Consider the following 20,465-nt stretch of genomic DNA (forward strand, 5'->3'; position numbering starts at 1 on the left):
GGGGACCCAGGGGGACCCCTTGGTGGTGGGAGGGCAGGCTAGGAGGTGCTGGGAGGCTGGAGAGCTGCTGGACCCCTGGAGCCCAACACCAGCTGGGCAGTACACAGGGCTGTCTCTGGATTCCAGGATCTTGAGCTGAGGTCACATCCCCTGCTCCTGTAGGAGGGTTCCAGAAGCAGGCACACACTAGATCCAGAGAGTACCAGATATCCTGGGAAGTGCCTCCTTCTGGTGGGAAAAAATTCTCAGGTCCTTCTCCCTCAAGATCCTAAATATTTTTTAAAATGTTTTATTTAAATTCAATTTAGTTCACATATACTTCATTATTAGTTTCTGGAGTAGAATTAGCAATTTTCAGTTGCAAAGAACACTCAGTGCTCATTTCATCGCGCCCTCCTTAACTTAATGCCCATCACCCGGTTACCCCACCCTCCACCTCCCTCCAGCAATGCTCAGGGAAGAGCCTCTTATGGTTTGCTTCCCTCTATGTTTTTCTTTCTTTCTTTTTTTTTTTGCCCTCTATGTTTTTATTAATCCCCCCTTACCTTCTGTTCATCTGTTTTGTTTCTTAGATTTCACAAATGAGCAAAATCGTATGGAATTTGTCTTTCTCTGACTGACTTATTTCATGTAGCATAATTCCCTCTAGTTCTATCCAGGTCATTGCAAATGGGAAGATTTCATTCTTTTTTTTTTTTTTAAGATTTTTATTTATTTATTCATAGAGACAGAGAGAGAGAGGCAGAGACACAGGCAGAGGGAGAAGCAGGCTCCATGCAGGGAGCCCGACGTGGGACTCGATCCCGGGTCTCCAGGATCATGCCCTGGGCTGCAGGCAGCGCTAAACCGCTGCGCCACCGGTGCTGCCCGATTTCATTCTTTTTGATGGCTGAGTAATATTCGTGTGTGTGTGTGTGTGTGTGTGTGTGTGTGTGTGTGTAAACAGCAAATCCTCTTTACCTGTTCATCTGTCAATGGACATCTGCCCTCAGGATCCTGGAGTTTTTAGAAGGATGATGTGGGAGGAAACCAGACCCCAATGGAAGTGGCAAATGTGAAGGGAATGTGTCATGTGCATGTGTGTCTGGGGGGGGGGGTTCACAATCCTGTAGAAATGTGTGTGATTTGTACATATGTGTGTGGTTGAGCATGTACGTGTGTGTGTGTGTGTGTGTGTGTGTGTGAAAGAGACAGAGAGACAGAGAGAGAGAGGGAGCACTGCTCTGAGGATGCCTCCTCCTCCCCGCCACCAGACAGTTCATGCTTGCTCCATCGCCACCCCAAGGGGTACAAGCACAGTTCCCATTGGCAGCAGGTGAGGGGGGCTCCGGGCGATGAGTGATGGGGAGAACCGGTATTCAGTGTAAGAAGAGGAAGAAAACAGGAGCTACATTGGTGGGACTCCCTTCTCCGGGGTTCTGGTTGATAAAAATTTCAGGCAATGTTTTAAGGGATTAGGTGAATTGAATCATTTCAAGCTTCATAATAACCCTGTGAGATGGCGAAAGGTACCAACCCCAATTCATGGTCAAGGAAACCAAGGTCATGCAGAGGTTAAGTGATTTGATTGGCTCACACATGCCATCATTAAATAGCCATCTTCCCCGTCACCACACAGGTCCACTCTGAGTCCCCTTCCTCCCTGCACTTCCCAACCTCTCACACACACACTTCCTTAGCTACTAGCACACAGTCCACCCCTCACTACCAGAAGATGTGCCCTACCAGGTGGGCACATTTAGCCTGTTCTTGCTGCCCTGAGGTGCCCTAGATGCCTCAGTAGTGTTCCTGTGTCTCGCACTCAATTGCCACTTGGGGAAAGGATCAGCATAGAGCACCTGTCTCTTCTAGATGACCCCCAGGCCACAGGTTCTCATGGCAGCAACCACTTTCCTCAGCAGCGCTGGTCTCCTCCACGACGTCCCCATGTCCTCCTCCCACAGCATCCCTCCTGCACAGCACAGGAAACAACTACAGTTCTCCCTTCAGAAAAGGGATACCCAGGCTTATGGGTCATGCATTCCAGACAAATGTGGATTCACCTCAGACTCTGCTTCATCGTGCTATGAATTAGGAGTGGAGCCAGAACTAGGCTCAGTAGAGCCAGGGGCAGGGGGCCCAGGCAGGTGAGCATGGAAGATAGAAACTAACTGAAATCTAATAAGGAGTGGATCCTTGATCCGCTCCTGTCTCTAACTCCAGAATCTGCTTTTTAAAGGATATGAGGGAAAGATGGACAGAATGATCCAGAACAGCCCCCAGAAGGAGGTGAAGAGATGGATGGGTCTGAAAAGTCATCTTGTAATTCCACAGCGACTCCTTTGTGCAGGGACTCACTGGGCCTCGTGGACACGAGAAGAGACCGAAGGACCCCTGCGGCTGTCCCAGACTGGGGGACAGCTGGGCAGCATGAGACCAGGCCTTGTACCCAAGAAGAAGAACAGGCCAAAATCTCCAAGAAACAAAGAAAAAAGAGACACTGAAAACTTGGGGGCTGAGTCCTGACCCAGACCTGAGCCTAGGCCACCCTGGTCACAGTCAAGGTCCTGGAGGAGGAGAGTCCCAGTCCCTGTGATCCCAGGCCTGGTGGGACAAGGGTCCACTGGAGGGACAGGGACTAGGGAGCAGCCACGATGACCCAGCTGAGGAGTGACCCTGTCAAAGCCCAGGATGCGCTGAGCACAGGCTGGGCACAGTCCCCTCCATGCAGGCTCCTCACAGGTTCTCCTGCCCCCCCACCCCCCACCCTCGGGAAGCACAGCAAGGGTCAGACTCTGGAAGGTTCCCAGGACTTCTGTTTAGTTCTCTCAGACTTCAGGAATCCTCTTTTCAGATTAACCCGTCAACCCCTCCTGGCAGGAAAGGAAGAAAACAAATTCACATCCGGTTTTTTTTTAAATATGAGAGACAGAGGCAGAGAGAATCTCAAGCCAACTTCCAGCTTAGTGTGGAGCCCCCCTCCACCCCAGAACCCCGGGATCCCCACCTGAGCAGGAATCACCAGTCTCTCCCTCCAACGACTACGTCACCCGGGCGCCCCCACGCACCCAGAGTTTCACCCGCAACAAGGGAGTGAGAGCAGCAGCTCCGAGGGACACCAAGCACCGACGGGCCGAGACCCCCCCCTCCGCTGGGCCAGGGGAGCAGAGGACGGAGCAGGACGCAGAGCAGTGGGGGCGGGGCGCGGGGGCGACGGAGCTGGGTCCCCGCGGCCCGGCCGGGGCACGGCGGTGCTCAAATAGCTCAGGGATCGGAGCCTGTGGGCGCCGGGGAAGGGGTCCGGGGGGGCGCGGGGGAGCAGGGCGCAGGCGGGAGGGACGGGGAGTCCCGGCCGCAGGGGCCGGGGGCGGCGGAGAGGCGCCTTCCCGGGGTCCCGCGTCCCCGCCGGGCGGCCCCCCCGCTCCCGCCCGCACTCCCCGGCCGGGTCAGGGTCGCGTCGCGGCCAGGGCCCCCGACCGCAGCAGGACGAGCGCTGGGGGCCACGACCCAGACCCTCAGGGTGGGACGAGTAGCGGCGTCCCCGCAGATCTCGGGAGGACTCTAGAACCCGGGGCCCGGGACCGCTGATTGGCTCCTCCGGAAACCTCGCACCCAATGGGAGTGCGAGCCGGGACCGCGTCAGGAGTCTCCAGGCGGAGGACCCGAGCCAGGCCGCGAGATGACGTCAAACCCCGGGAGGTGGGGACCCCCAGCGCTGGGCTTCCCTACACCTCACCTGCCCTCCATCCGGGGACCCTGAGATCCAGGCCTTCCCGGGGACCCGGGACTTTGCCCTGACCCCTCTCCTCCTGCACGGTGACCAGGTGACCACTTTGTCACCCCGTCTTCCTGAGTCCTGGCCCAGGGCCTCTGAGGACACTACTAGGGAGAGACTCTCAGGCTGGACTCTGGCCCTGGTCCTCACTGCCCTTTCCAGAATACTCGCTGAAGTGGACTCTCCTACCTCCCACCGCCTACCTGTCTCCTTCTGGACTCTTCTAGGAGAAAACGCATCCCCAGGGACTCTGACAGCACACAGTCAGCTGCCCTGGGAACAGAGACGGAGAGGCAGGGCTTTTCTCTTTACCTGGAGAAGCTGTGTCTGAGGCGGCAGCCACGGAGTCCCACTGAGGCCCGTGTCCTTCCTGTTGACCCCCGGCGTGCTGGCACAACCTCCTAGGCCCTGAACAGCGGCAGTCTGATCTGTGGGGTGACTTTGGCCCTTCCTGCAGACGGGACCATACAGCACAGCGCTCAGACTCACAGAGCCCTTCGTTGTCCCAAACGCTAGATCAGTGACCGCGCGTCCCGATTACCTCCATTCCCGAGCCCCAGGTTGTCTGTGCGCCTCCGGGCCGTCTCCTCAGGGCCCGGAAGCACATCTGTTGCTGTTATTTCAGCTGGAAGCCTGGACAAGCGTTGATCACCTGGAAGTGGCAAGTGTTCTGGGCCGTCAGCGGGCCCCGACCCGTGTCCACGCATTGCCCGTGTGGGAAGGAACGCCAAGATAAGGGCATATGTAGTCCCGCTCTGGGTATTATCTGATTATCATAAGGAGGCAATTGGTTTTCAGGCAGCCGCACCCAGGGTAGCACGTACGAGATGCGAACATCTTGCTAAGCCCTGTAGATAGGGATTTATTAAAAATCTGTATAACCACGGATTTAAATGTGAGGATTCCACTGCTGTAGAACCTTCACCTCTGCTTCTCTCCTTCCGCCTATGTCTGCAGCCCTTCTCTCTGTCTCTCATCCTTCAGGGCCTCTTGTCCTGCTCCACCCCCTCTCACTCCTGATTGGGGCCCTGCTGCCACCCCAACACCTGCCACCCAGGGCCACTTTCGCCACCGAGGACAGCGATTCTGCTGATGTGAGTCAGGTTGTGGCATGTCTTCACTGAAAATGCTCCAGTGGCTCCATCTCACTCTTGAGAAGCATCTAGAACACAAGGCACATGAGCATAGGGACTTTGGGCTATTTTGGTGAAAGCTGTATCCCCACTGTAGTGTCTTCCTGTCCTGCCAGACAGTGTGTGAGCTCCTCATCTTGTCCCAAATCCCCTTTTGTGCCCCCATTCTTGGGCCTTTCCTGATACCACTTGCGTTTTGGTGTCCCATGTGAACAGCCACAAGTACAACATGATAATGCCAGGAATTGGATTGGTTAGGAGAACTCCTTGTGAGAAGACATGGGGAAGGAGCCCGAAAGGCTGGGAGACATCAGTTCTTGATGCCAGTCTGAAGCTGAGGGAAGGAGAGAGAGAAGGGAGGTTGGCTGGAAGCACCCTAGACCCAGTGCAGAGTAAGGCAAGCTCACCAGGGTGTCGGGGAGTCCGGAGCCCAGGTCAGCCGGCAGAAGAGGAAGAGTCCTGCCTCAGTTTCCTTGCTGTTCCCAAGCATTGGCTGGAGGAATTCCATAGGAAGTGTCATCTCTGGGCAGAGATGGCATCAGATTTGAGAGCACACAGCCGAGGCCATGGCTCAGTTACACTTCCTCAAGCTGAGAGTCAGGGTCGTGTATTGTCACGGCCACCACAACGATCTAGTTAAGGACCAATGCCGATGAGGAAAATGTTAACAGGGAAGTAACTTCTGGACCAGGACTTGTAAGTCGATAAGAAGGGATGAGGTGTTGGGCAGCAGCGGAGGGACTGGCTCTGGCTCGCACAACTGGATGGGTCACCTGTGCTAAAGGACAGGAAGGCCCATCAAGTGGGTACAGGTGCTAGGACATGAGTAGATGGTGGGAGAAATCTGTAAAATTGTCCTCTAATGTGTTCCGTGTGTTCAGTGACTTAGGAAACAAGATCATTAGCAGAGAGAAGAGGGGGCTGGGTGTTGGAGGTACCAAAGGCTCACCCACCTCCCATCCCAGGGGAGCCAGGTCCATGGGAGAGGACTGCATGGGGATCCGGGTCCTCAGGGGGACCTGGATTCTGTTAGAGCTGTGAGGAGAGGGGACCCTGGGTATTTGCTGGTCATAGCTGAGCATTCCTGAGGTCCAGTGGAGGGTTCAGGAGCTGGGGAAGGGGCATGAGAGGAGGCAGGGTAGGAGTGTGCAGAGCCTTGTGGAGTGAGAGTACAGGAGATCCTGGGGGGCCAGGGTGACTGATGCAGGGGAGGGAAAGGACTTAATGTCATTGGTCCTGGTGGACTCCAGGCAGATAGTGGTGCTGAGTGTGTGAGAGGTGCCGGGGAGGAGCAGGGATTGGGGTGCTCACATGGGCTCTGTCAACAGGACAAGGATGTTTAGGGTGACTGGGCCTTAGTTGTGCTTGTGGACTTTGCTCAACCCTCAGGTATGGGGGTCAGTACCTGGGGTGGAGGTGTGTCAAACGAAATCCCTGGTTTACTCTTGACCATGTGGGGTCAGAGTGCACTCCCAGCAGATGTACACTCCCAGCTCTGCCCCATCCCTGCACTGGGAGAGAGACTTCTGGGTACCCGGGGTGAGGCCAACAAAGGGACGCCTCTTGGACCTTCTCAGGGGGCAGGAGGCCCCGGGGAACTGGGATCTCAGGCCTGTAACTCAGTCCTCACGTCCACACCATGGAGTAGGATGTAGACGGTGAGCTGCTGAGTCATGTAAGAAATGATTTTGGTTTAACTGAGTTTTGAAAAATTTAGAAAGAAGGAGTCCAAAAAAGAGTCTCTACTCAGTGAATTTCCCTGGTTTGACCATCGAGGGGCCGGAGAGAGGAGCTGCAGAGAGATACAGAATCCTCAGAATCCCCTGAGCTCTCCTCTTCTGCAGCCCCTGCCACAGCCCAGAGCCTGACCCCTGTGGAGCTCAGGGCTGCCCAGAAGCTTCTTCATCTCTACACTGATGCCCAGGTTTCTGCTCTGACATCTCCACCTGACTTTCAGTGCAGACCCCACCCAGGCTTCTCAGTCAGAATCCATCTGAGAGCAGAGGGTGGTGGCAGGTCCCTTACCGTCCTCCCCAGGTGCGGCCTCAGGACCCAGGACGCGATCCAGCTGCCGTCTCTCCTCCCAGGCCCTCTCCAGGGTTTCTCTCAGCTCCTAGAACCGGGACAGGGCTCTGGACACCAGGGGGGGCTCATCCAGGCTAATGATGAGAATGTGATGCTTTTTTCAAATCCACACGGGTGTCCCCTGTGTCCACCCAGAGACAGGAGGACAAGGAGGATTGGTTATATACACACTCGCACGGATGCACACAATAGAATATTCTGCAGCCACAAATCAGGATAAGATCTTGCCATCTGTGACAACAGGGATGGACCTACATGTGGTTTGTGTGCCAAGTGAAACAAGTCAGACTTGAGAAAGACAGACACCCTGTGATTAACTCATATGTGGAATCTAAAGAACAAATCAAATGAGTAAAAAATCAAAAAGTAGACTCCTATCTATACATATCAAGAACAAGGTGATTGCCAGAGGCAAGCAGGTGGGAGGACAGGCGCAATGGGTGAAGGAGAGCACGAGGTAGAGGTTCTAGAATGAAGAAGTCCTAGGAATAAAGGCAGAGAGAGACAGGGAATGCCATCAGTGGTACTGGCTCATCATTCTGTGGTGTTACTTACACTGTGGGAAGCAGAGAAGTGGAGTTGTTCTCTTTTACACTTGAAACTAACTAACCTTTCTGTTAACTATGTCCAAATAAAAAAAAATTAAAGAAACTAATTGGAAAGGTTAATCTATAAAACATACCAATTTTTATTTATGGTCATGGATATTTGGGTAATCCTTCCATTCTTTGAAAAACCTCTCTTAATTACATAACTTAAGAGCTACACATTTTGTGAAGTACAATAGGTTAACAATTAAAAACCTACAGTTAATGAGTGTGGAAAGGCCTTAGGGAAATAACATGAATACATGAAAAAAATTGGAAAACCTACATGAAATGAACAAATCCCTAGGAACAGGCAACCTGCGAAAATGTAATTATGAAGAAACAGCCGTGACAAGACCCATAACTAGTAAGAATATTAAACCCCTAATCAAACCACAGAGATGCCCTTGGTCAGATGCTTTTAGCGGTGAACTCTACCAAACACTGAGGAAGAATCAACACCAATCCTTCCCAAAGTCTTCCAAACTTGAAAAGGAGAGAACACTTCTTGTCTTGTCCATGGTGCCAGCCTGACCAAGATCCCCAAGGCAGACAAAGAGTCTAGAAGAAAAGGAAACCACACAACTGCCCTCTGACCTAGGTTCCACAGCCCGGTACATGAGCCCAAAGCCCTTACAGGAATCAACCCCGAATCATGCCCTAACCAACCTCACCCCAAACTCACTTACACGTACCACAGATGCATGCACGGTTCATTTTAATATTGTTTGAAAAATTCTGAGAAATCAGGAAATGAGGTTTCAGGAGTGGTGGTGACACACCACAGGGGGAAAGCCATGGGGTGGGGGTGGGGGTCCCAGGGCAGGTGGCAGCAGTGTGTCCCTCAGCCTGTCTCTTGAACAGAGTGTCACATCCCAGAAGGACGGGTGAGCCCTCTCCCGTGGCCGCACATCCGCAGAGGAAACGTGACACAGGGACAATGAGGCTTGAAGGGGCCACGTGGATTGGCAGACACTCAGACCCTATACACACGGGTGTTTGTGTAGGATGTGGGGTCAGAGGGGAGACACGGGGTGTAGAAAGAGGAATAATTGGATGAGAGAGAAGAGGGACCCCACATAGGAATAAACATCCCAAGATCGGGGGCAGAAACTTGTGAGGCCCCTCATGCCTCGGGTGCTCGGTATAGGCACCATATGGTTCAGAACAAACACACTAAGGAACAAATTGACTGAAGAGTTGAGGGGCCAGTTGCCTGAGGCCCATCCTCACTGTAGGAGGAAGTGTCTGTGTCATTGGGCAGCTCACTGCTCTACCCTCAGCACCTCCCTGCACCTCAGTGACGATCTTGGCATCATTTTCTTCTTCTTTTTTAAAAGATTTTATTTATTTATTTATTCATGAGAGACAGAGAGAGAGAGAGGCAGAGAGACAGGCAGAGGGAGAAGCAGGCTCCACGCTGGGAGCCCGATGTGGGACTCGATCCTGGGACCCCAGGATCGCGCCCTGGGCCAAAGGTGACGCTAAATCGCTGAGCCACCCAGAGATCCCCGCATCATCTTCTTCTGACACAAATATGACGGCCAAGCCCTTGGTGCCAAACCGGCCTGCTCGGGTCACCTGGAAGGAGACAGAGGGTAGTTCTGGGGAGACCCCAGAGTAGAGGGACACCCAACAGGAGGGGTGAAGATATCAGGTATGAAGGCACAGGAAATCAGGGGGACGGGGTCACTGGTGCCGCGTGGTTGGAGCGCACCCCATGCAGGTAGGTGTGGGAATCCTCGGGCACCTGGTAGTGAGGGCGGTGTTCACCTGCTCAGTGTCCGGGCCTCGGCCAGGTAGGTTGGCAGCCACATGAACTTGTCCTCGAAGTTCCTTAAACTCGGATACGGACAAAGCCTTTGTGAGAAAGGAAATTAGAAGAATGTGAGCAGTCCCTCCTCACAAGGGTCTGATGCCTCCAAGAGGTTTCCACAGGAGACATCTTTCATCTGTGACTCCCTCTCCCCGGGTGTCCTCTGTGGGGGCGATGGCGATGGCTGGGGAGTCCTGCTTCTCCCGCGGCTGGGCCAACGCAGTGCCGCGCTGCACAGACCCCCCAGAGACCTCTGCCTGTGTGTGGAGACCAAGGGGTGGGTCCACGGGGCGGTGTGTAGGGGACCGAGGGTGTGCGCTGGAGTGGGAGGGTTCAGCACGTGCACTCCTCTCCGCGGGCCCCTCCGAGTCCCTCTTCTTCCCCCCACGTGTTTCCTCTTGTGCTCCCACTATAACTTACTCCTTCTTTCTCTCCTTTGGTTCTCTGAGCAGATTGGCCTCTGAGAGATACAGAGAACAGGAGGAAATTGGGCAGACGCGTTAGGAGGCGGGAATCAGATGCTCCATGGAAAAGGGGTAAATATTGGAACTAGGGTCTGGAAAGACCAACATCTATCTCCCTGCTACGAAACGTGAAACCGAAGACCTACCTGAATTCTGGGACGTCGTTTTAGTGTGAACAGTTTACACAATCAGTAAGCTGTCAGAATGCTCCTCAGGGAGTGATACAAGGAGAAATACACAAATTTAAGAACTCCGACGGGGCCAATGTAGATTGGGATTTTTAAGAATTTAAAACCATTCAAGATTTTTATACATGAGGTTTGATTTTTTTATTGAGATTTTAATTTATTCAATGTCTCCACATGCTCCCATGGAACCTAAGAGCACCCCACTCCACTCATGCTCAGCCCCTTGGCATCCATCAGACACATCACCTGTTGGGCCAAACAACACACTTATAGTTGTGCCTTAGCATTCACAGGTTGCATATTTACAAATTCACCTATTTGCTAAAAATTGTTTTAACCTGAAAGTCAATACTCATGGCACTTATACTGTCATTCAGGGACACATGAGAGCAGCCAAAAACATTAGTTACCTGACATGCAAGTTGCCAGCTAAGATGAAACATTTTTGTTGAACTTGGAAAAGTGCTTCTCAATCTTCAATGGTTGCAAAGACACTCTCGAAGTCAGATCAGAACACAACATTTATGGATTTATTTAATCCAACAGAAACTATAAAGCTAGGATATTCAGAAGAAAATTGTCAGAGATGAAAAAGGAGACCAGTGTACCACTTAAGGAATTTAGAAATAATCCCATATATATGTGGATATGGGTTGTTGATAGAGATAGGACTTGAGGAGAGAGGAGAAAGGATGGAGTTTTTCAGTAAAAGTGAACCAACTACTGGCCATTTGTGAAGCAACAAAATAGATGTGAATCTTTTTTTTCACACCATACACATGCAAAAACGAATATATTACAATCTATAAAATTTCAGAAAAGATTACAGAAAAAGATCTTTATGATTCTGATAAAAAGAGAACTTGGGGACGCCCAGGTGGCTCAGCTGTTTAGCGCCACCTTCAGCCCAGGACATGATCCTGGAGACCTGGGATTGAGTCTCAGGTTGGGCTTCCTGCATGGAGCTTGCTTCTCCCTTTGCTTGTGTCTCTGCATATCTCTCTCTGTGTCTCTCATGAATAAATAAATAAAATCTTTTTTTTTTAATAACTTGGTTAGCAGAACTTGGAAGACATTTTCAATAGAGAAATATTTCCTCTATGTTATTAGTTATGACTAATAAGTGCTGTTCATCTAAAGACGTCATCAAGAAAATGGAAAGACAGGCCAGGTATTGGGAGGAATCTTTGCCACGCATGCTAGCAACCAAGGATTAGCACACAGAACGTGTCAATGCTGCTCAGATCAGTGAGCCTTGGACACACTACTTACTGAGTAAATGGGCTGGAGCTTCCCATTTGCCAAACTCAAGTGGCAGGCAGAAGGCACAGGAGCATCTGGAGATACAGGAGTCCACTCCCTAAGTGGTGGGTGGAGGATGGTCTCCCAGGGCGCAGACACGGTGAGCAGTGGGAAAGGGGATAAATGGGAAAGTGACAAAGAAGAAATCAAGGTGACATTTTAAGAAATGTCCATATAAGGCAAATCTACAGAGAAAGACAGTAGTTTAGTGGTTGCCCAGGTTGTGGGAGAGGTGATGGGAGAAGCAGGGGTGCCTGCTGATGAGCACAAATCATTCCTGTGCTTTTAAGTAGCCTGCTTCTCAGACTGGTTCTCTGGTCTTCAGGTTTATGGGACTTCTTCACTGAATTGGCTCTTCTTTCACACACTCCCATCTTCCTCATATAATAACTTGATAATTTTGATGAGCTCAGTGTGCAGTGTTTACATTATTATGACCATGAAATGTTAGTCACAACCGAGCATTTTGTAGACTTAATGATTAAGTTTCCTTTTGAGTCAGTTTTAAATTTTCCCCACAAAAAAATATTTTATCCCTTAATTTGCTTAGTTCTGTTGTGCTCCTTTTAAATCGTTCCCCAGCTCCCACTGGGGAAATCTTCAAGAACATCTTCGAGCCCACCCACTCTCCCCCTATCTTTATGTCTGTGCAGACGCCTGGCCTGCAGCCCTCAGCCTTGTCCCATGGGGACGGGGTGCCTACACACCTGAGGCAGCGCTGACACCCGTACCCCCTTCACCTCCTTATGGGTGCCTCTCTTGTCCTGGCCCCCTGTTGCTGGGGTCCCATGTGCTCCCCATGTTTGCTTTTCTCAGTCATTATTCCCACTTTGCCTACTGGCAGTGGTGTTCTGTGGAAAGGACCATGGAAAGTAGAACAGAAACTATAAACATCTGTGGAGCTTCAGGCTGCCTTCACCCTGATTCACACGGTGAAGTGAGAGACTCTGTGCTGGGCAGAGTTGTCCTTGGGAATTGGGGGCCTCATGTCATGTCTTTGGGGCCCCAGACCTGTGATCTGTGTTGTTGACTCTTGGAGTTTTCAGGGCGTCTGCTCTTCCACCTTCTGACTTTTCATGATGTCCCTGGTGTGGGTCTCTTCTCATGTACTTCAGTTAAGAAGTAGGTCTTTCAGTTAAGAAGTAGGACTCAAGTAGGTCTGGAGTAGGTCTTTCAACATGTGTGTATATCCTGTCAACTCTGAGAAATATTCTTGAAATATTGTTTGCATCAATTCCTACTCTCTATTCTTTTTAAAAATAGTGTTATAACTTGTTGGAATCACTTGATTAAGAAACAAACAGGTCTTCTCTGCTGATGCCTTCACCTTCCTGATTGTACTGCTTCAGGGAAGGACAATGTTAATCATCCAGTGCCTCAACTAAATAATTCATTTCTATGCTCAATATTTTCAATTTCCCAGAGCTGTTCCCTGTTATATGATTGTATACCACTGTGTATAGTTGTGTTTTTGTTTCCTATTTATATACTGCAGGTATGATTCATACTGGTGTTAGGGGATCTTCTAGGTCTCCCGGTCATCTGCTTTCATGATATCATGGTATTTTATCACACACCACTCATCTCAGGCACAACTTACATTTACCTCTGTCTATTCTGCTACATGCTCATCTCCCACATGACAGTGCCAGTGTCATATTTACCAGGGGCTCACGATTTTTCTGTGTTGTAGCCTCCAGAGTCCAGTTGATCCTGAGCCACTGGAAGCTTCGAGATGTACACTGGTGGATGGGCTTTAGTGTGATTTGAGCAGAAGAGTCACACTGCCCCCCAGTGACCTCCTAGGCTCTGAGTCCAGCAGCCTCCTATGGCAGAACATTCTGGAACATTGTAACAGTTCACTTGCACAGAGTGCACGGTCGTAACCACTTCCTGATGGACAGGTAACAATGAATGATAAATCTTCAAGATCTCTGAGAGCAAATCTGCCGCGTTGAAACCTGGGTCTTCCACCTTCTCATTCTCTTCGAATCTCTGTTTCCATATCTATACAAAGGGATCCCCTATGTGATATTTCATGAGTCTGCTTGGATGATTAACTTTGACCCTCTGTATAAATCACATGGTCCTAATCCTTGAGACAGACTAGGTGTTCCACTAATTATATTTATCATTATCATATTTATTATAGCATTTAGATGAGCTCTGTTCCTTGTTTTTATAAACCACAATTCAAGAAACATCTTTGAGGGATCCCTGGGTGGCGCAGCGGTTTGGCGCCTGCCTTTGGCCCAGGGCGTGATCCTGGAGACCCGGGATCGAATCCCACGTCGGGCTCCCAGTGCATGGAGCCTGCTTCTCCCTCTGCCTGTGTCTCTGCCTCTCCCTCTTTCTTTCTCTCTCTCTCTCTCTGTGTGTGACTATCATAAATAAATAAAAAATTTTAAAAAGAAACATCTTTGAAATATATTCCTGAGAATATGTGTGATTATCTCCTTAGGATAAACTCCTCAAAGAAAATGTCTGTGTCACAATATAAGCAAATTAAAATTATGGAGATATTTTATGAAGTACCCTTTACAAATTTTATGCCAGTTTTCACTCTCATCAACTTCTATAGTGTTGCCTTTTCCCAACTCTCTGATGGACACTCTCATCCCTTACTTTCACCTTTGACAAGCTTATAGATTCTAAGTTTTATTCCTATTTCTTAGTCCACATTTCATTTTTGTTTGTGTATCCTTATTAGCATATATTTGTTTGATATTTCATTTCTTCTTTTCCAAATTTTTAAAAAATATTTTAAATCCTTTTTTTCTTTTTCTTTTTTTATTTCTTGAGCAGCTTTGGCATACAATGTTACATTCCTTTCATGTATACAACATAGTGATTCACCATATAACCCTATAATTCCACTCTGGGTATTTACCCAAAGAAAAAGAAAACACAAATTATTTAATTATTTTTGAAATGGGTTATAGTTATTTTAAAATATGGAATTTAAGAGAGAGAAAAAATAGCAGCCTTCAACATCAGGAACTGGTTTGACACTGAGAGTTGGCTGCCAGTGTGATAAGAAGCTGGCTAATGCCAACTACCTGGCCATATTATTCTCCTGTAGGACATAAACATCAACATCAGACAAGGAAACTGAAACCATGACACTATTTGTGTCATTACAGACAAAAAAACAAGGCACTGTATAACCCACAAAATACCAAACCTCTCCCTGTGTCAGCCAATGTGAGCAATCGCTGCTTCTTTACCATGGTACTTTATCCTCACTCTGGTCTGACCTGCCCAGAGATGAGATTCTTTGAGATGTTCAAGCATAGAATTGCCCACACCTCTGGACAACACATAGTTAGGAGTGGGCCCCAGCTTCCTCAGATCCTCTCCAACAACACCAATCAAAGGCTCATATCTTTTTTATTTTTTAAAGATTTCATTTATTTATTCATCAGAGAGAGAGAGAGAGAGATTGAGAGAGAGGCAGAGACACAGGCAGAGGGAGAAGCAGGCCCCATGCAGGGAGCCTGACGTGGGACTCGATCCTGGTCTCTAGGATCCTGCCCCGGGCTGAAGGCGGCACTAAACCACTGAGCCACCCGGGCTGCCCTTACATCTTTTATATGTTCCAACACCTCCATCTTAACATGTGCCATAGCCCCCAAAGAGGTGTGATCTCTTTCACTGCAACAAGTAATAGATCCAACTTGAATGCCCACAGGTGCTCTTTGGCTGAAGAACATTGAAGCATGTTACCCTTTTGTCTGTCAAAGTTGTTTTTGTGTCTTTTTTTTCCAAAGATTTTATTTATTTATTCATGAGAGACACACAGAGAGGGGCAGAGACATAGGCAGAAGGAGAAGCAGGCTCCATGCAGGGAGCCCGATGTGGGACTCGATCCTGGGACATGTGTGTTTTCACCTTGGAAGAAATGAAGAACAGAGGGTTTCAAGGATGAAGAAAGGAAACAGAACTGTTTGAATTTGGGTAAAAGTATGGGCAGGAGAAACAAGTAAAAAAGATTCTAAGGTAGTGGAATCTCAGATGTCCATCTTCTGCTTTATGACATTTACAAGTATGTACAAGGCCTACAAGGTAACTGATAGATGTATGTCCAATATATCTTCTCACTGGGTTCAGCAAAGACTTATGGGCCTGCTTATGTTTTCCCGGTGAATGCAAATACCAACAAGACAACCAAAGCTCCAGTGGTTGGCATTAGTTAGCTCCAGTGATGGGCATTTTGAACACTTATGATCTTGATGTGGTACATCATGTGTTATGTCTGTACAATTTAACTGTTATAATGTACATTAATTAAATATTCATGCTGTATTTTAAGGAAATGTCTCAGACCCACATAGACAAATCTATGACTTCCATATGAAGAGAAATTTAATATACATAATCTATATGTCACAGTATTTTTTTGAAGAGGGTCTTGAAAACTAAGAATGTTCTAGATATACTGTCTGAATGATAGCTATAGATCATAGCTATCATTCTAATGATAAATAGAAAATCCTGAAAGCATGGAAGAAGTCCTTAACCTACATGGGTAGATACATAAGGCTGACAGCAGACCTATCCACAGAAACCTAGCAAGCCAGAAAGGGCTGGCATGAGATATTCAAGGGGCTAAATGAGAAAAAATATGCAGCCAATAATTTTTTATCCAGCAAGACTGTCATTCAGAATAGAAGGAGAGATAAAGAGCTTCTAGAACAAAGAGAAAATAAAAGAATTTGTGACCACTAAACCAGCCCTGCAAGAAGTATTAAAGGGGATCCGTTGAGCAAAGAGAGAGCCCAAAAGTAACAAAGCCAAGAAAGGGACAGTGACAATATACAGAAACAATGACTTTAGAGGTAATACAATGGCAATAAATTCATAAACTCAATAATTATGATGAATGTAAATGAAATAAATACTCTCACCAAAAGACACAGAGTATCAGATTTGATAAACAAGACCAATCGATATATAAGAGATGTCTACAAGAGATTCACTTTAGACCCAAAGACACCTCCAGATTGAAAGTAAGGGGGTGGAGAACCATATCATACTAATGGACACCAAAAGAAAGCTAAGGTAGCAATCCTTATATCAGACAAATTAGACATTAAAGCAAAGACTATATAAGAGATGAAGAAGGAGACTATATCATAAAAAAGGGTCTATCCAAGAAGATCTAACAATTGTAAATATTTGTGCCCCTAATCGGAGCAGCCAATTATATAAATCAATTAATAACAAAATTAAAGAAACTCATTGATAATAATAAAATAATAGCAAGGGACTTCAATACCCCACTCACAACAAGGTACAGATCATCTAAGCAGAAGATCAACAAGGGAATAAGGGCTTTGAATGACACACTGGACCAGATGGACTCACAGATATATTCAGAGCCTTTCATCCTAAAGCAATAGAAAGCACATTCTTCTTGAGTACACGTGGAATATTTTCCAGAATAGATCGTAAATCAAGTCTCAACTGATAGCGAAAGATTGGAATTATTCCCTACATATTTTCAGAGCACGATACTTTAAAACTAGAGCTCAGTCAAAAGAGATAATCTGGAAGGAAGACAAATACAAGGAACACAAATACATTAAAGAGCATCCTACCAAAGAATGAATGGGACAACCAGGAAATTAAAGAATTTTTTAAAAAGTCATGGAAACCAATGAAAATGGAAACACGACAGTTCAAAAACTTTGGGATGCAGCAAAGGTGGTCCTAAGAGGGAAGTATATAGCAATACAAGCCTTTCTCAAGAAATAAGAAAAGGGATGCCTGGGTGGCTCAGAGGTTGAGTATCTGCCTTCAGATCAAGGTGTGATCCTGGAGTCTCAGGATCAAGTCCCACATCGGCCTCCCTGCTAGGAGCCTGCTTCTCCCTCTGCCTGTGTCTCTGCCTCTCTCATTCTCTCTCTGTCTCTCATGAATAAATAAAATATTTTTTTAAAAAAGAAACAAGAAAAGTCTCAAATACACAACTTAACCTTACACCTAAAGGAACTGGAAAAACAACAGTAAATAAAGCTTAAACCAAGCTGGAGAAGAGAAATAATAAAGATTAGACCAGGCATCAATGAAATAGAAACCAGCAGAATAGCAGAACAGATCAACAAAACTAGGAGCTGGTTCTCTGAAAGAATTAGTAAGATTGATAAACCCTTAGCCAGACTTATCAAAAAGAAAAAGGAAAGGACTGAAATAAATAAAATCATAAATAAAAGAGAAGAGATCCAACACCAAAGAAATAAACAATTATAAGAACATATTGTGAGCAGGGCGCCTGGGTGGTTCAGTGGTGGAGCATTTGCCTTTGGCTCAGGTCATGATCCCGGGGTCCTGGGATGACGTCCCACATTAGGGTCCCTGCAGGGAGCCTGCTTCTCCCTATGGCTCTGCATCTTTCTCTATGTCTCTCATTCATAAATAAATAAAATCTTTTAAAAAGGAGAACATATTATGAGTGACTATATCCCAACAAATTAGGCAATCTGGAAGAAATGGATGTATTCTTAGAAACATATAAACTACCAAAACTGAAACAAGAAGAAATAGAAACCTTGAACAGACCCATAACTAGCAAGGAAATTGAAACAGTAATCCAAAATCTCCCAACAAACAAGACTCCAGGGCCAGATGGCCTCCCAGTGGAATTCTACCTAACTTTTACTTATTTTTTAAAAGATTTCATTTATTTATTCATGAGAGAGAGAGGCAGAGACAAGGCAGAAGGACAAGCGGGCCCCATGCAGGGAGCCCGATGTGGAACTTGATCCTGGGACTCCAGGATCACGCCCTGGGCCAAAGGCAGATGCTTAACCGCTGAGCCACCCAGGGATCCCTTCTACCTAACTTTTAAAGGAGAATTAATACCTACTCTTTTGAAGTTGTTTCAAAAAATAGAAATGGAAGGAAAACTTCCAAACTCATTCTATGAGGCCAGCATTACCCTGATCCCAAAACTAGACAAAGACCCCCCAAAAAAGGAGAATTACAGACCCTGAACACGGGAGCCAAAATTCTCACCAAGATAGTAACCAACAGGATCGAATGGTACGTTAAAAGGAGTATTCACCAAAACCAAATGGCATTTATTCCTGGGCTGCCAGGGTGGTTCAACATCCACAAAAATCAATCAATGTGATATACTACATAATAAAAGAAGGGACAAGAACCATATGATTCGCTCAACAGATGCAGAAAAAGTATGTGACAAAATACAGTTCCTCTCTTGACTAAAACTCTTTGCAGTGTAGGGATATAGGAACATACCTCAATATCATAAAAGCCATATACAAAAAGCCCACAGTGACTATCATTCTCAATGGGGAAAAACTGAGAGCTTTTCTCCTAAGGTCAGGAACATGCCAGGGGTGCCCACTCTCTCCATTGTACTAGAAGGTCTAGCCTCACCAATCAGACAACAAAAAGAGATAAGGCATCCAAATCAGCAAAGATGAAGTAAAGCTTTCTTTTTTTTTCTTTAAAGATTTTTATTTATTATTCATGAGAGACACACACAGAGAGAGAAAGAGGCAGAGACACAGGTAGAGGAAGAAGCAGGCTCCATGCAGAAGCCTGACATGGGACTCTATCCCAGGTCTCCAGGAGTATGCCCTGGGCGAAGGCAGGCGCCAAACCACTGAGCCACCCAGGGATCCCCGTCAAAGTCAAGGTTTCACTCTTTGCAGATGACATGGTGCTCTATGTTGAAAACCCAAAGGATTCCACCTCAACATTGCTAGAACTCATAGGAATTCAGTAAGTGGCAGGATATAAAAATCAGTGCAGAGAAATCAGTTGCCTTTCCGTACACTAGCAATGAGACAGAAGAAAGAGAAATTAAGGAATAGATACCATTTACAATTGCACCAAAATCCACAGGATACCTAGCAATAAACCTAACCAAAGAGATAATAGATCTGTACTCTGAAAACTCTATGGTCAACTCATCTTCAACAAAGCAGGAAAATATCCAAGGAAAAAAGACAGTCTTTTAGCAAACGGTGTTGAAAAAATTGGACATCCACGTGTAGAAGAATGAAACTAGACCATTTTCTTACACCATACACAAAAATAAATTCAAAATGGATAAAAGAACTATGTGAGACAGGAATCCCTCAAAATCTAGAAGACAACACAGGAAGCAACCTCTTTGACCTCAGCCACAGCAACTTCTGGCTAGACACGTCTCCAAAGGCAAGGAAAACAAAAGCAAAAATGAACTATTGAGACTTCATCAAGATAAAAATCTTCTGCACAGTGAAGAAAACAGTTGACAAAACTAAAAGACAACCTACAGAATGGAAGAAGATGTTTGCAAATACCTTATCAGATAAAGGGCTAGTATCCAAGCTCTATAAGGAACTTATCAAACTCAACACCCAAATAACAAACTAGTCAAGAAATAGGCAGAAGATATGAACAGACATTTCTCCAAAGAAAACATTCTAATGGCCAATAGACACATGCGCAATGATCAGTGTTATTCATCATCAGAGAAATACAAGCCAGAACCACAATAAGATACCACTTCACACCAGTCAGAATGGCTAAAATGAACAACTCAAGAATCAATAGATAATGGTGAGGAAGTAGAGAAAGGGGAACCCTCTTAAACTGTTAGTGGGAATGCAAGCTGGTGCAGCCACTCTGGAAAACAATATGAAGATTCCTCAAAAAGTTAAAAATAGAGCTACCTTATGACCCAGCAATTGCACTACTCAGTGCAATTTATCCAAAAGATACAATCATAATGATTTGAGGGGGCACATGTGCCCCTATGTTTACAGTAGCAATGTCCACAGTAGCCAAAATATGGGAAGAATTGAGTTGTCCACCAAAAGATAATGAATAAAGGAGAGTGAGATATGTATATGTGTGTATGCATATATATATAATGGAATATTACTCCACCATCAAAAAGAATAAAATCTTGACATTTGCAAGGACTTGGTTGGAACTAGAGGATATCATGCTAAATGAAATAAGTCAATCAGAGAAAGACAAGTATATGAAAGAGATATCACAAGATATCACAAAAGAGATAATCACAAGAGAAGAGGGTAACATAAAATAAGATGAAATCAGAGAGGCAGACAAACCGTAGGAGACATTGGACTATAGGAAACAAACTGAGGGCTGC

Source organism: Nyctereutes procyonoides, unplaced genomic scaffold (genome assembly GCF_905146905.1).
Source record: "Nyctereutes procyonoides isolate TBG_1078 unplaced genomic scaffold, NYPRO_anot_genome, whole genome shotgun sequence".
Classification (NCBI taxonomy): Eukaryota; Metazoa; Chordata; class Mammalia; order Carnivora; family Canidae; genus Nyctereutes; species Nyctereutes procyonoides.